Source organism: Halichoerus grypus, chromosome 6, assembly GCF_964656455.1.
Source record: "Halichoerus grypus chromosome 6, mHalGry1.hap1.1, whole genome shotgun sequence".
Lineage (NCBI taxonomy): Eukaryota > Metazoa > Chordata > Mammalia > Carnivora > Phocidae > Halichoerus > Halichoerus grypus.
The window spans coordinates 2,100,038-2,115,114 of record NC_135717.1 but is presented as its reverse complement, the minus strand read 5'-3'; the positions used below and the strand labels follow the sequence as shown (position 1 = coordinate 2,115,114).

The following is a 15,077-nucleotide window of genomic DNA, read 5'->3' as shown; positions in this document are numbered from 1 at the left end:
AAGCCAGTCCACAAAAAGAGAAAAACTGTATGATTCTCCTTATATGAGGTACTTAGAGTACTTAAAATCATATAGAAAAAGTAAATGGTGGTTGCCAGGGGCTGGGAGCAGGGAAAAATGGGGAGTTATTGTTAATGGCCATAGAGTTTCTGCTTTATGAGATTAAAAGTTATGGACGATGATGGTGATGGTTGTACAACATTATGAACATATTTAATACTGCTGAAGTGTATCCTTAAAAATGGTTAAGATGATAAATTTTATGTGTGTTTTACCACAATAAAAATTGAAGGGAAAAAAACCAGTTATACGCAAAAAGTAGAAAATGGAGTGGAAGACAAAAATAGGAACAATGAACAAAGGTAACAAGTAGAAAACAGTAACTAACAGTTATCAATCCACCTATATTGATAATAACTCTGAATGTCAGTGGTCTAAATGCACCAATTAAGAGACAGAAATTGTCAGAGTGAATCAAAAAACAACCCAACTAGAGTCTACCCACCCCCCCAAAAACCCACTTTAAATATAAAGGCACATAGTGAATAAAAGTAAATAGATGGAAAAAAATATATACCATGCTAACACTAGTCAAAAGAAAGCAGGGATAGCTACCTTAATTTCACACAAAGCAGACTTCAGAGTAAGGAAAGTTATTAGAATAAAGAAGAGCATTACATTATGATAAAGGGGTCAGCTCTCCAAGAAGACATAAGAACTCTTAACATGATGCTCCTGACAGCATAGCATCAAACCACATGAGACAAAAACTGATAAAATTGCAAGGAAAAATAGATGAGTCTATTATCATGGAGACTTCAACACTCCCTCTCAGAAATGGACAGATTGAGCTGGCAGAAAATCAGTAAGGACACAGCTGAATTTAACACTGTCAGTCAGCTGGATGATAATGACATCGAAGACTACCTCATCCAACGACAGCAGAATTCACATTCTTCCCAAGCTCACATGGAACATTAAGCAAGATAGACTGCATTCTGGACCATAAAACACAGAAAACAATCCACCTTACAGTGTCTGTTCTCAGGGCACAATGGAATTAAACTAGAAGTCAGTAACAGAAAAATTACTGAGAAATCCCAAAATATTTGGAGATTAAACAACACACTTCTAAATAACACTTGAGTCAAAGCAGAAATTTCAAGAGAAATTTTCTTAAATTTTGAACTAAATGAAAACACAACTTAATCAAAATTTGTGAGATGCAGCAAAAGCAGTGCTTATAGGGAAATTTATGGCATCGAATGCATTTTTAGTAAAGAAAAAAAAGATCTAAAATCAATAGTCTAAATTTCCACCTTAAGAAACTAGAAAAAGAAAAACGAAGTAAGTCCAAAGTGATCAGAAGAATTACAGCAGAAATTAATGAAATTGAAAACAGGAAATCAGTAGACAAAATCAACAAAACTAAAAGCTGTTTCTTTGAAAAGATAAATAAAATCGATAATCCTCTAACCAGGCCATCTAAGAAAAAGAGTGGACACAAGTTACTAATGTCAGAAATGGAAGTGAGGACATCACTACAGATCCCATGGAAACTGAGTGGATAATAAAGGAATACTATGAACAACTGTATTTCCACAGATACAATAATCTAGATGAAATGACCCAATTCCTTGAAAGACAGAATTTGCCAAAACTCACACACAAAGAAGTAGATGATCTGCATAGGCTTATATCTATTAAAGAAATTGAATCAATAATTAATAACCTTTCCAAATCAAAAGCACCAGGCCCAGATGGGTTCACTGCTGAATTCTATCAAACATTCAAGAAAGAAATTTACCAGTTCTCCACAATTTCTTTCAGAGGATAGAAGCAGAAGGGATATTTCCTAATTCATTCCATTAGACCTGCATTACACTAATACCAAAACCAGATGAAGACATTCCAAGAAAAGAAAACTAGAGAGAACAGTATCTCTCATGAATATAGGTACAAAAATCCCCAACAAAATAGCAAATCAAATCCAGAAAAAGTATAAAAAGATGACCAAGTGGGATGTATACCAAGTGTGCAAGGCTGGTTCAACATTCAAAAATCAATTAATGTAATCCATCATATCAACAGACTAAAGAATAAAAATCACGTGATCATATCAATAACTACGGAAAAGGGATTTGACAAAATTAATACCCATTCCAATACCAATAAAAACCCTCAGTAAACTAGGAATAGAAGGGAACTTTCCCAACTTGGTAAGGACTATCTTCAAAAAACCTATAGCAAACATCACATTTAATAGTGAGAAACTAAGCTTTCCCGTAAAGATCAAGTACAAAGCGTGACTGCCCCTTCACCACTGCTTACCAACATCATACCAGAAGTCTATGCTATTGCAGTAGGCAAGGAAGGGAAATAAAAAGAATACATATTAGGAAAGAGGACCTAAAACTGTCTTTGTTTGCAGATGACATGATCATCTGTGTAGAAAATCCAAAAGAATTGACAAAAAAATCCCAGAACTACTAAGCAAATATAACATGGTTGTAAGATGCAAGGTTAATATGCTAAAGTCCATCACTTTCCTAGATGCCAACAATGAACAAATGGACCTTTTTTTTTTTTTTTCAAGATTTTACTTATTTTTTTGACAGAGACAACGAGAGAGGGAACACAAGCGGGGGAGTGGGAGAGGGAGAAGCAGACTTCCCCCTGAGCAGGGAGCCCGATGTGGGGCTCGATCCCAGGACCCTGGGATCATGACCTGAGCCGAAGGCAGACGCTTAACGACTGAGCCACCCAGGCGCCCCGAACAAATGGAATTTTAAATTTAAAAAAGAGTATCACTTACCTTAGCACCCTAAAAATGAAATACTTAGGTATAATCCTGATAACAAAATATGTACAAGATCTGTATGAGGAAAACTACAAAATGTAGATGAACAAGATCAAAGAGCAAAGTAGATATTCCGTGTCTGTGGATAGGAAGACTTAATATTTTCAAGATGTGCGTTCTTCCCAGTTTGATGTACAGCTTCATTGTAATCCCAGTAAAAATCCCACCACATTGTTTTATGGATATTGATAAACTGATCCTAATGTTTATATGGAGAGGCAGGAGACCCAGAATAGCCAACCCAATATTCAAGGAGAATAAAAAATTTCGAAGTGTGATGCTACCCACTTTGATACTTACTATAAAGCTACAGTAATCAAGACAGTGTGGTATTGGCAAAAGAACAGAGAAATAGATCAATAGAACAGAATAAAGAGCCCAGAAATAGACCCACATAAATACAGTCAACTGCTCTTTGACAGAAGAGCAGAGGCGGTACAGTAGAGCAAAGATAGTCTTTTCAGCAAACAGTGCTTGAACAACTGGACATTCACAGGCCAAAAAAAAAACAAAAACAAGAAGAAGAAAGAAAGAATCTAGACACAGACCTTACTCCCATCACAAACTCAGAAATGATCACAAACCTGAATGTAAATGCAAAACTGTAAAACTCCTGGAAGATCATAGGAGAAAACCTAGATGACTTTGGGTGTGGTGGTGATGCCTTTTAGTGATGACACCAAAGACCTGATCCATGAAAGAAAGAATAGCTATGCTGGACTTCATTAAAATTAAAAACTTACTCTCTACAAAACACAATGTCAAGTGAATAAGAAGATGAACCACACAGACTGTTAGAAAATATTTGCAGAATACATATCTGATAAAGGCATGTTATCTTAAACACAAAGAACTCTTAAAACTCAACAGTAAGAAAACAACCTGATTAAAAAATGGGGCCAAAGACCTTAACAGACAAGATAAACAGATGGCAAGTACGCACATGGAAAGATGTTCCACATTGTATGTCATCAGGGAAATGAAAGTTAAAACAGTGAGCTGCCACCACGCACCTACGAGAATGGCCCAAATCCAGAATGCTGACAGCACCAAATGCTGTTAAGGATGTGGAGCAACAGGAATTCTCAGACATTGCTGGTGGGAATGCAAAATGGTACAGCCACTCTGGAAGACACTTTGGTGGTTTCTTACAAAATTAGACATAATCTTAGCATATGATTCAGCAGTCATGCTCTGAGGTGTTTACCCAAGGAACTGAAAATGTACATCCACACAAAAACCTGCACAGGCATATTTATAGCAGCTCTTTTCATAAGTGCCAAAACTTAGAAACAACTAAGATGTCCTTCTGTAGGCGGATGCATTAATAAACTCTAGTCCATTCAGACAGTGGAATATTATTCTGCTCTAGAAAGAAATAAGCTTCTGAGCCTTCCAGGAAAGAGGGAGGGAGGAAAAGGGGAGAAAAGAACCCAGTGTCCAAGGCAAGCTTGGCACTTACTGTGCCCACAGCTGGCGCAAAAAAATTTTTTAAATAATAAAAGAAATAAAAAGAAATGAGCTATGAAGCCATGATAAGACATGGAAGAACCTTAAATGCATACTACTAAGTGAAAGAAGCCAATCTGAACAGGTTCCCTACTGCAGGATTCCATCTATTATGACATTCTGGAAAAGGCAAAAATAGGAAACAGATCAGTGGTTGGGGCTGGCACAGGGTAGGGGGTGATGAATGCATAGGCCAGAGGATTTTGTAAAACAGTAGAAACATCTCATTATACTTTTGTCCAAACCCATCTGATGTGCACCACCAAGGGTGAACCCCCAGGTAAACTGTGGACTTTGGGTGATTATGATGTGTCAGTGCAGGCTCATTTTTGGTTTTAAAAAAAAAAGTTCCATTCTGGTGAATGATGTTGATCAGGAAGGTTGTACATGTGTGGGGGCCAGAGGTTTTTGGGACACCTCTGTACCTTCTTCTCAATTTCAGTCTTTTTGAAAAATAATTGTATTTTTATGTATTAGCAATGAATAATCAAAAATTGGCATAAAAATAGCCTTTACAGTAGCATAAAATCTATGACATACTTTGCATTAAATTTAATAAAAGATGTGCAGAATCTTGCAGTCTACTGAAAAATTACAAAAACATAGCTGAGATCTAAATAAATAGATGTATAGATAAATAATAAATAGAAGATCTAAATATATAGACGGATATACCATGTACAGGAGTCAGAAGGCTTGATATGTCAATACATCTATTCTCCCCTAATTGATCTATAGGTTCAACAAAATCGCAGTGGGCTTTTTGTAGAAATTGACAATTTGATTCTGAAATTTATATGGAAATGCAAAGAACCTAGAGTAGCCACAACTTTGAAAAAGAATAACAAAGAATACCACACTACCTGATTCCAAGACTCACTATAAATCTACGTAATTAAGACAGCATAGGATTGGCATAATGATAGACAAGTGGGTCCATGGAATGGAATAGAGAATCCAAAATTTATATTTTGTTTATTTTTTGCCATAACATGTTTAACTAAAATCAAATCAAAGTCCAACAATTAAAATCTGCATTTGCAAGACACTTTTAAGAGAATGAAAGTTAATTATTTGCAGTTATATATCTGGTAAAAGATTTGTATCTAGAATATCTACAGAACTCTTTAAAACTCAGTAATAAGGGGCGCCTGGGTGGCTCAGTCGTTAAGCGTCTGCCTTTGGCTCAGGTCATGACCCCAGGGTCCTGGGATCGAGCCCCACATCGGGCTCCCTGCTCGGTGGGAAGCCTGCTTCTCCCTCTCCCACTCCCCCTGCTTGTGTTCCCTCTCTCGTTGTCTCTCTCTGTCAAAAAATAAAATCTTTTAAAAAAATAAAACTCAATAATAAGAGAATAAATGACCCAGAATTTTTTTAATGGACAAAAGATCTGAACGGTGATTAAGATGGCAAATTTAAGGGCGCCTGGGTGGCTCAGTTGGTTAAGCGACTGCCTTCGGCTCAGGTCATGATCCTGGAGTCCCAGGATCGAGTCCCGCATCGGGCTCCCTGCTCGGCAGGGAGTCTGCTTCTCCCTCTGACCCTCCTCCCTCTCATGCTCTCTGTCTCTCATTCTCTCTCTCTCAAGTAAATAAATAAAATCTTTAAAAAAAAAAAAAAAAGATGGCAAATTTAAACACGTGAAAAGATTGAGTCAGTATCCATCCATGCGTACAAGCAGGTCCCGCTGCACCGTTAGAAGGGCTGACCCTACGGAGGGGTGATGTGGAGGAGTTGGAGCTCTCCAAGGCTGCTGGCGGGAACATAAGACGGAACTGCTGCCTTGGAAAAGCGTGAGGCACTTTATTAAAAGTTAAACCTACACTTCTGTGAGCGAGGCGTTCTACTTCTAGGTATTTATTGAACAGAAATGCAAATATATGTCCCCACAAAGACTCGTACACAGATGTTGAGAGCGGCTTTATTTGCAGTAGCTGCAAACTGCTAACTTGCCCGTCAACAAATGAAGGGGTAACAGATGAAGGGCCTACCCATCTACGCGGCTGCCACTCAGTAAAAGGAACAGACGGTGCAAACCCGCAACAGTGTGGGCAGATTATGCTGCGTGAAGGAGCCAGACAAACATGGATGCACGCTATCTGATTTTATTGATGTAGAATTCTAGAAGGTACAGGCTAGTACACAGTGTCAGAAGCAGGTCAGTGTTGCCTGGGGCCAGGAAGGGAGTGCGGGGAAGAAGGGACGCTCAGAGCTGCCACAACAGTCCCAAGCATGCGCATGTCACAGGCTAGCACGTTGCACACTTGGTGTATGTGCGGTTCTGAGCTTGTCAATTATACCTCAGGCCCTTTTAAAGGAAGAAAAAAGATAATGCTCTTCCTTCACCGGGTCAGGTTTTAAGTGGGTTCTTTCCTGGTGCCGTATGAAAGTCACTCATTGAACAGAGCCTTCTTGGAACGTCACTGTCTTTGTTTACATACTCAGTTCAGCAAGGCCTGGGATCTCTCTGCCTTGATGGTTGGGGAGGGGAAGGAAGAGACCGCCTTTCTTCAAGAGCTCCCAGGACAGAGCAATCTCCCTTCGTCTGTGCTGTCGTTCCAGAAGTTTCTTCCTTTCACCACAGGGTCGGGGTCATCTGAGGGCCCTGAGTGCCCCCCTCGGCCGGCCTCTCCTCCATAGACTAGACTGATCCTGATAACTGGCCCCGGAAGGCGGCTGTGTCGTAGCTGGTGATTTAAATAGAACATTTAAGTGTAATTGTTTGAAGACTAGGATTTATTTAGTACTTTCCGAGTTTATGTCTGTTGTAGAAAATATGCCAGTGAGCGTAGTCGGCCGGATGTGTTTCCCAGGCAAGCTGCTTTAACGCTTCTTCTCCTGGACCCATGTGACATCACAACAGCCGCCACAGAACGTGTGTCCTTCAAGTGGAAAGTGCGGTGCAGAAGTTGAAACTATTGGCACCCGTTAGAAAAGTTTAATTATCTGGACTTTTTTTTTTCTTTTCCTTTTATGGAAAAGAAAGACAAACCATGTGTCCCAAATGTGGAAGGCAGAAATATTTTATTAGGAGAGATGACAGGATAAGGGAGGGATAGAGAAACAGTAGATGGTAAAGCAGTATGCCTACCTTGTGCAATTCAGTCTATCCACAGTCAACAATAGACTTGGTTGTAGTTCTGCAACTTCAGGCACACGGGATGTTGTTTTTTGTTTGTCTGGAGAGCTGAATGAAGTGCAGTTTGCGTGTTGGAGATTCCTGAGCTCTGTACGTCAGGCTCTTTCCTTCGATTTTAATAATTTCATTCCCTAATTTTATTCCTCCTGAGATTGCTGTGACAGGAAGTCATCAGAGCCTAATGCTCACAAGATCCGTGTTCATACGATCTTAAAACACTGCCAAAATGCTACATAACAGCTTGGCATTTAAGCAGGGAACAGTGCCGGAGCAAATGGGTGTCGTAATTCTGATTTGTAATAATTCTGCATGGAGAAACAGAGTTAGAGGCGCATTTCCCATAGCTTTCAGGAACTTAGCGAGGTCTCAAACTAACAAGTGAGGCCGATTCCAGGGGACCCACATTGCCCTACAACCAGCCTTGCTGAGTGATGTCACACCTGAACTCTTTCAAACCTGATGGGGTTCTAGTGACTACTGAGCCACAGTGTATCTACATGTAAAATTTATGCGAGCATGGAATCTGATGACCCAAATCAGGGCATGTTGTGAGTGGGGGAGGAAAAAAAAAAAAAAAAAAAAAAACAGCCCTGCTAATAATTTTACCAGGACAGTAAGCTTGAAATGGGGTGCTCCAGGGGCAAACTGGGGCATATGGTTATCCTATTTATAATATGGCAGTGAACTTGAGTAAAGTCATGCATTTTCGATTTATGCATGGCTATCTGTGCATCTTAATGATGTCGAGCATATAGTCCATTTTCCTCATAATGCTAAGTCAGTCTGTAGTCGGAACTGATCCTGCCTCTGCATGTTACAACGGTCTATTTTTATGACATTTTACTGTAAAGTGTTTGCTTTTTAAGTATGAAAAGTGCTTAATCCTCCCTTCCCCGAAAAAACCCAGACTTAAAAAGTAATGAAAGATCACTTTTCACCCACAAATTGTGGGTAGGGAAAAAAAAGAAGAAATTAGATTGCTAATGTCCAGTGTGGCGAGGCCATGGGAAAATAGATACCTTCAGCCTTTGTTCACTGGGATATAAATTGGTAGAAGCTTTTGGCAGGGCAACTTGCCAGAGCTGTTACAAATGTAGATGGCTCTGGGCCGGCAGTTGTGTGTGCAGGAACGGACCCTACAGTCACACATGTCCCAGGAGGGCACTATGGGGACAGTTGCTGTGGCATTGATGGTGATAGCAGAGACTTTAACTGTAGAAACATCCCCCAGTAGCCCTAAGTCAGTACATGGCCTGTGTCAGCCTTCAGGATCCTGGGTGGTGCTTAGAAGGAGTGAAGATTCACATCACTCTAAGACATGATAGAATCTTAGTTGAAAAATGATATGTAGGGCGCCTGGGTGGCTCAGTCGTTAAGCGTCTGCCTTCGGCTCAGGTCATGATCCCAGGGTCCTGGGATCGAGCCCCGCATCGGGCTCCCTGCTTGGCGGGAGGCCTGCTTCTCTCTCTCTCACTCACCCTGCTTGTGTTCTCTCTCTGGCTGTCTCTCCCTGTCAAATAAATAAATAAAATCTTTAAAAAAAAAAAAAGAAAAGAAAAATGATATGTAGCATTTGATCCCGTTTATGGAAAGCTAAACAAAGACTAAAACTATAAATTTCTATGCCTACATCTGCGCATTGAATTTAGAGACAAAGGTCTGGAAGAGTATGTACCAAACTGATAATAATAGTTAACTTGTGGGATGAGTATGAATGCTCTTTTATCCGTGTTTAAAAATTTTTTACCTGTATGTGTTCATTGGTTACCTAGTTTTATAAATGAATGAATTTTTTTAAGATTTTATTTATTTGACAAAGGGAGAGAGAGAGCACAAGCAAGAGGAGCAGGAGAGGGAGAAGCAAGCCCCCCGCTGAGCAGAGAGCCCAACTGGGGCTCCGTCCCAGGACCCTGAGATCATGACCTGAGCCGAAGGCAGATGCTTAACTGACTGAGCCACTCAGGCGCCCCATAAATGAATGAATTTTTTTTAATGTCTATAATTGCATTATAACAATTGTGGAAAAGAAATGATCACTATTAGCATTTGGCTTCATTCTAATCTTTTTTTCCCTGTGTCTTCTGTCCATGATTTTTAAGGGCAGATCTCAGAGGACTTTTGGATATTTCCATTCTGAGCAGTCCTCAATGTAGTTAGTGTTTCACTGAGTTCCCTGCACCAGAGAAATAATAGGAAAACCTTAGCCTGCTAAGGCAGGACCTAAAATGGAAGGTTCCTCACCTTCATTAGGTTAAACTCAATGACAGTGAAGCTGAAAGATACAGAATCGAATTAGCAATTCCTTAGCCACTAAGTGTAGCAAAACCCAGTCTGAGCTGAGCTGCACTTGCTTGGTGGCAAAGCCTAATCTCACTTACCGTCAGGCATTTAGAGTCTCCCTCCCCACTGGTCTTAAATATTCCTCTGTGTGTGTGTTACATATATATATGTATGTTACTACACGACTATTAGCATATTTGATTATAAGGTGCTCCCCGAGGTCCCAACTGGGGACATTTTGTAATGTAGAGCATATGAACCATATTACTTCCCCCAAATCTGAAAATTTCTGAATTCCAGAATACATCTATCTAGTCCAGATGTTTTCAAGGTAAGGGATTGGCAATACCCATGAAGTAGTGAAGAGGTAAAACATGAAATTTGAAATAAGCTGGCCAAAAGTTAATTTTAACTCCTAAAAAACTAGGAGATATTTGCTCTCATGTGTGAGGGGCTTAAGTAAAGGATATTTGTGTCGTCATTGTTTGCAATAGCAAAACACTGGAAGTATGCCAAATGGCTATTGATAGGGTCAGATTTTTACATTTATTCAGTGGAATGCTATATAAAAAATTCTATTTTTAAAAATATGGGCCCTTATCCCACATACAAAAATTAGCTCCAAATGGATTACAGACCTAACCCTAAGACTAGAACTATAAAACTCTTAGAAGAAAATTAGGGGAAAACTTCATGACACTGGACTCGGCAGTGACTTCTTGAATAAGACACCGATAGCACAGGCGGCCGAAGCAAGAACAGACCAAGAGAACTACATCAAACTTAAAAACCTTTGTGCGTCAAAGGACATAACAGAACGAAAAGACAACCGATGGAATGGGAGAAAATGTTTACAAGTCACATATCTGATGAGGAGTTCATATCCAGAATATATTTTTAAAAAACTACAACTCAACAACAACAAAATCACCCTATTAAAAAATAGACAAAGGATTCAAATGGATCTTGCATACAAAAATGGCCAACACTGTATGAAAAGATGCTCAACATCAGTAATCATCAAAGAAATAATAAAACCCTAATGAGATATCACCTCACACCCATTAGGATGGCTACTATCAAAAACCCAGGAGTTAACAGGTGTTGGTGAGGGCTGGGAGAATTTGGAACGCTTATACCCTCACTGTGGGTGCAATTGTAAAAAACAGTCCGACTGCGATAGAAAAGAGCATCGAGGTTCACCAAAGGTATGTAAGGTAGATTCATAAAGCCAGAGCGTGGGATAGCGGTCCCAGGGTGGGGGCTGGGGAGCAGCACGGCAGGGAGCTGTGGTTGGTAGTGAAGAGTTTCAGATTTTCACGATGAAAGCATTCTGGAGATCTGTTTCACAACTATGTGAATAGACTGAACACTCGTGAACTGTACACTTAAAAACAGTTAAGATGGCTTATTTTATGTGTTTTCACCACAATTCTAAAAAAGAAAAAAAAAGGTAGATGTGTGTGTGTGATAATATGCAACATACAACAAGATGTGTTGCTGGGGATAAACACCGGATGCAGACCTCCCTGCTTGTAAATGGTGATTTTCTTCACCTTTAACTGAATATTTGAGTCACGAAATCCAGAAGTGAGTTCTTGAGTTTAGAGAGTACCCACTATTCATTCCTTGCCCACTCATTCATTCAACAAAGTCTTCTTGTTTTGACTTTTGCCACCAGCCTGGCAAAATTAATGTTACTTTCCCCAAAAGTGATTATAAATGTCAAGGGTGAAAATTTTGGGAAAACTTAATTGGGGCCCCAGGGGTTGGGCTTCGTTTCCCTTTAGGAAGGATCCCCATTTTCTTCAGGATACAGATTGTTCCTTTGTCACCATACAAAATGCAGTAGACCTACCTCAATACTTCCTGCCCTCAGCCTGAACAGAAGCATTTTAAATAATGAATGCTTCCTTAAATCTCCAGGGCCTCCATTCACTAAGAGGATTGGGCAAAGCGAGTCCAGCTGTAATTAATCTCTGCATTCCCGTCAGGATTCATTGGCACGTGCTGTGAGAAATGAGAGGTACTTCAGATGCTGCCTGGTACCCAGCTGGGGCGAAAAAACCAGCTCCCCTCAGGCTTGCAGAGGAGCCAAGAGATGCAGACACATTCATGTGCAGCCCCAGCTCGGAGGGCGGACCCTGGCTTTGATTAAACTAGCTGATAGGCTCTGCATTAGAAATGTTTTGGGTTTCTTTCCCTCAACTAAGAATATTAGAATTGAAGTCTTATACATTTTTGGGGAACTTTTTTTTAAAGTTACGATTTTAGCAAAATATTTGAATGAGAGGAAATTCTTTAGCATTAAGTCAAGTAAAAGCATGATTGTGGATCCCTAAACTATGGTAGAGAAAGTAACTAACTGATACGTTAAAAACAAAGGACAACCTGATAGCAGCGGGAACAGAGAGAAGCCTGAAGTCTAAACAAAGGCGGAGCTCCACCGTGGTCTGGAGGATTCAGATAATTGACCAAATAAACTTCATACAGAATCTCAACTGTGATCTGGTCAGCAGATCTCCAGGAACGTCAGATGCACATCTCAGTGAATAATAAACCGGTGAAGAGGCCAGTGCAGCAGCCTTGGGAGACTTCTAGAAAAGGCACAGCGACCTTTGCAGGAGAGCTCTGGACTCCTTCTCCGACAGCATCTTTATGCGACAGTTAAATGCACGACCCGCAGACACGATTTGTTTTATCTGGGAGTCCCTCAGGCAGCGCTTCTGCAGCCTCGGCACCGTCTTCATATCGATGAGAGAATTTCTTGAAACAGACTCTGAGTAGGCATTGACTTGGCTGGCCTTTTGAATATTGTTAGCCCCCTTCCGCCGACACATCCTCGCTCGTGCTCTCACAGGTACCAAAGATCTACGGTTCTATTTCTTTTAACTCTTAGAGATCATTTCGAACTCACAGAAAAGTCACAAGAGGTATTCTGAGAACTGCCCTCTGCCTCACCAGCCGCAGAATGGCTCCCTCCCTCCCTCTCTCCTTCCCTCCCTCCCTCTCTCCTTCCCCCTCTCCCTCTCTCCTTCCCTCCCTCCCTCTCTCCTTCCCCCTCTCCCTCCTCTCCTTCCCTCCCTCCCTCTCCTTCCCCCTCTCCCTCTCTCCTTCCCTCCCTCCCTCTCTCCCTCTCTCCTTCCCTCCCTCCCTCCCTCTCTCCTTCCCTCCCTCCCTCCCTCTCTCCTTCCCTCCCTCCCTCTCTCCTTCCCTCCCTCCCTCCCTCTCTCCCTTCCCCCGTCTCCCTCTCTCCTTCCCCCTCCTCCCTCCCTCTCCTTCCCCTCTCCTCCCTCCCTCCCTCTCTCCTTCCCCCGTCTCCCTCTCTCCTTCCCCCCTCCCTCTCTCCTTCCCCCCTCCCTCTCTCCTTCCCCTCCTCCCTCTCTCCCTCCCTCCCTCCCTCTCTCCTTCCCTCCCTCCCTCCCTCTCTCCTTCCCTCCCTCCCTCCCTCCCTCCTTCCCTCCCTCCCTCCCTCTCTCCTTCCCTCCCTCCCTCCCTCCTTCCCTCCTCCCTCTCTCCTTCCCTCCCTCCCTCCCTCCTTCCCCCCCTCCTTCCCCCCCTCCCCCCTCCTTCCCCCCCTCCCTCTCTCCTTCCCCCTTCCCTCTCTCCTTCCCTCCCTCCCTCTCTCCTTCCCCCCTCCCTCTCTCCTTCCCCCTCCCTCTCTCCTTCCCCCCTCCCTCTCTCCTTCCCCCCTCCCTCCCTCCCTCCCTCTCTCCCTCCCTCCCTCCCTCTCTCCCTCCCCCCCTCCCTCTCTCCTTCCCCCTCCCTCTCTCCTTCCCCCTCCCTCTCTCCTTCCCCCCTCTCCCTCTCTCCTTCCCCCCTCTCCCTCTCTCCTTCCCCCCTCTCCCTCTCTCCTTCCCCCCTCTCCCTCTCTCCTTCCCCCCTCTCTCCCTCTCTCCTTCCCCCGTCTCCCTCTCTCCTTCCCCCGTCTCCCCTCTCCTTCCCCCGTCTCCCTCTCTCCTTCCCCGTCTCCCTCTCTCCTTCCCCCCTCCCTCTCTCCTTCCCCCCTCCCTCTCTCCTTCCCCCCTCTCCCTCTCTCCTTCCCCCCTCTCCCTCTCTCCTTCCCCCCTCTCCCTCTCTCCTTCCCCCCTCTCCCTCTCTCCTTCCCCCCTCTCCCTCTCTCCTTCCCCCCTCTCCCTCTCTCCTTCCCCCCTCTCCCTCTCTCCTTCCCCCTCCCTCTCTCCTCCCCCCTCCCTCTCTCCTTCCCCCTTCCTCTCTCCTTCCCCCTCCCTCTCTCCTTCCCCCCTCTCCCTCTCTCCTTCCCCCCTCCCTCTCTCCTTCCCCCCTCCCTCTCTCCTTCCCCCCTCCCTCTCTCCTTCCCCCCTCCCTCTCTCCTCCCCCTTCCCTCTCTCCTTCCCCCCTCCCTCTCTCCTTCCCCCCTCCCTCCCTCCCTCCCCCCTCTCTCCTTCCCTCCCTCTCTCTCCCCTCCTCTCTCCCCCCTCCCCCACCTTCTTTCTCATACAGTTTTTTTCTGAATGCTTTTTTTTTTAATCTTTGCCATCTCTCTACCTCAAAGTTGTAAGACACATGTGTCCTGACATAGTTCCCATCAGGTGCCAAAATGGTTTTAGTGAATTATAAACGTAATGATTTTGCCCCCTTTCTTCGCAAGGACATATTGTAAAAAGGGCTTTTTTCCCCCCTCATATTTAAAAGAAGTTACAGTTTTCGTCTCACAGGAAAAAGGAGTCTGACAGTAAATAAATGTGAGAAGAATGCGTAAAAACCAGGCTGCCAGGCTCCTGGGCCGTGTGTGCCCGCGCCTGTCCTTCAGGAGGAGGGTTGCCCCCGTGCAGACACTCAGGGACGTGGACATGAGTGCTGTCAGAGACGATGCACTTTGGGAAGGAATCCCCAGACTAGCAGCTATACCGAACCAAAAAACCTGGCTCCTGCCTTTCTCTTTCAGGGCTTCTGCGAGGCCAAAACTGTATGAGCACAGGGAGACGCTGTGCCCGCGGCCCACTTCCCGGGCCCGGCACGGCCCTTTGAGGGGAACAGACAGAAGCCTGTCACGCCGTGTAGGGTTACTAACTTGAGATCCTTTTCATTGACATTCAGGGTCTGTTTAACATCCTGCTGCTGTTTTGTTAAATAACGGTGGTTTAATAAAGATGAAAACGGCCCCGTAGTCGACTTTGTAATTGGAGCTTTACCTGCCACGAAAATTTTGAGCCACTGAAATAGTTCTCAGACTTGAACTACTTAGGAGTTATTAAATGGAGATGATTAATTCTCAGTATGAGCAGAACAGGAGCATTCTTGAGTTAATAACTTGGTTTTATGGAA

General features: G+C 43.2%; 1 protein-coding gene and 1 long non-coding RNA gene across 2 annotated transcripts in view; one reads left to right on the top strand and one right to left on the bottom strand.

Moving 5' to 3' along the window:
* GNA12 (G protein subunit alpha 12) overlaps nucleotides 1-15,077 on the top strand; it is a 113,612-nt gene that overhangs the window by 74,885 nt on the left and 23,650 nt on the right. The window lies entirely within an intron of this gene.
* Nucleotides 6,459-7,713, bottom strand: LOC118541852 (uncharacterized). Its single transcript, XR_004920295.2, has 2 exons — nucleotides 7,461-7,713; nucleotides 6,459-7,056 (listed from the first exon to the last, which is right to left on the bottom strand). It is a non-coding gene; the product is annotated as an uncharacterized LOC118541852 (long non-coding RNA).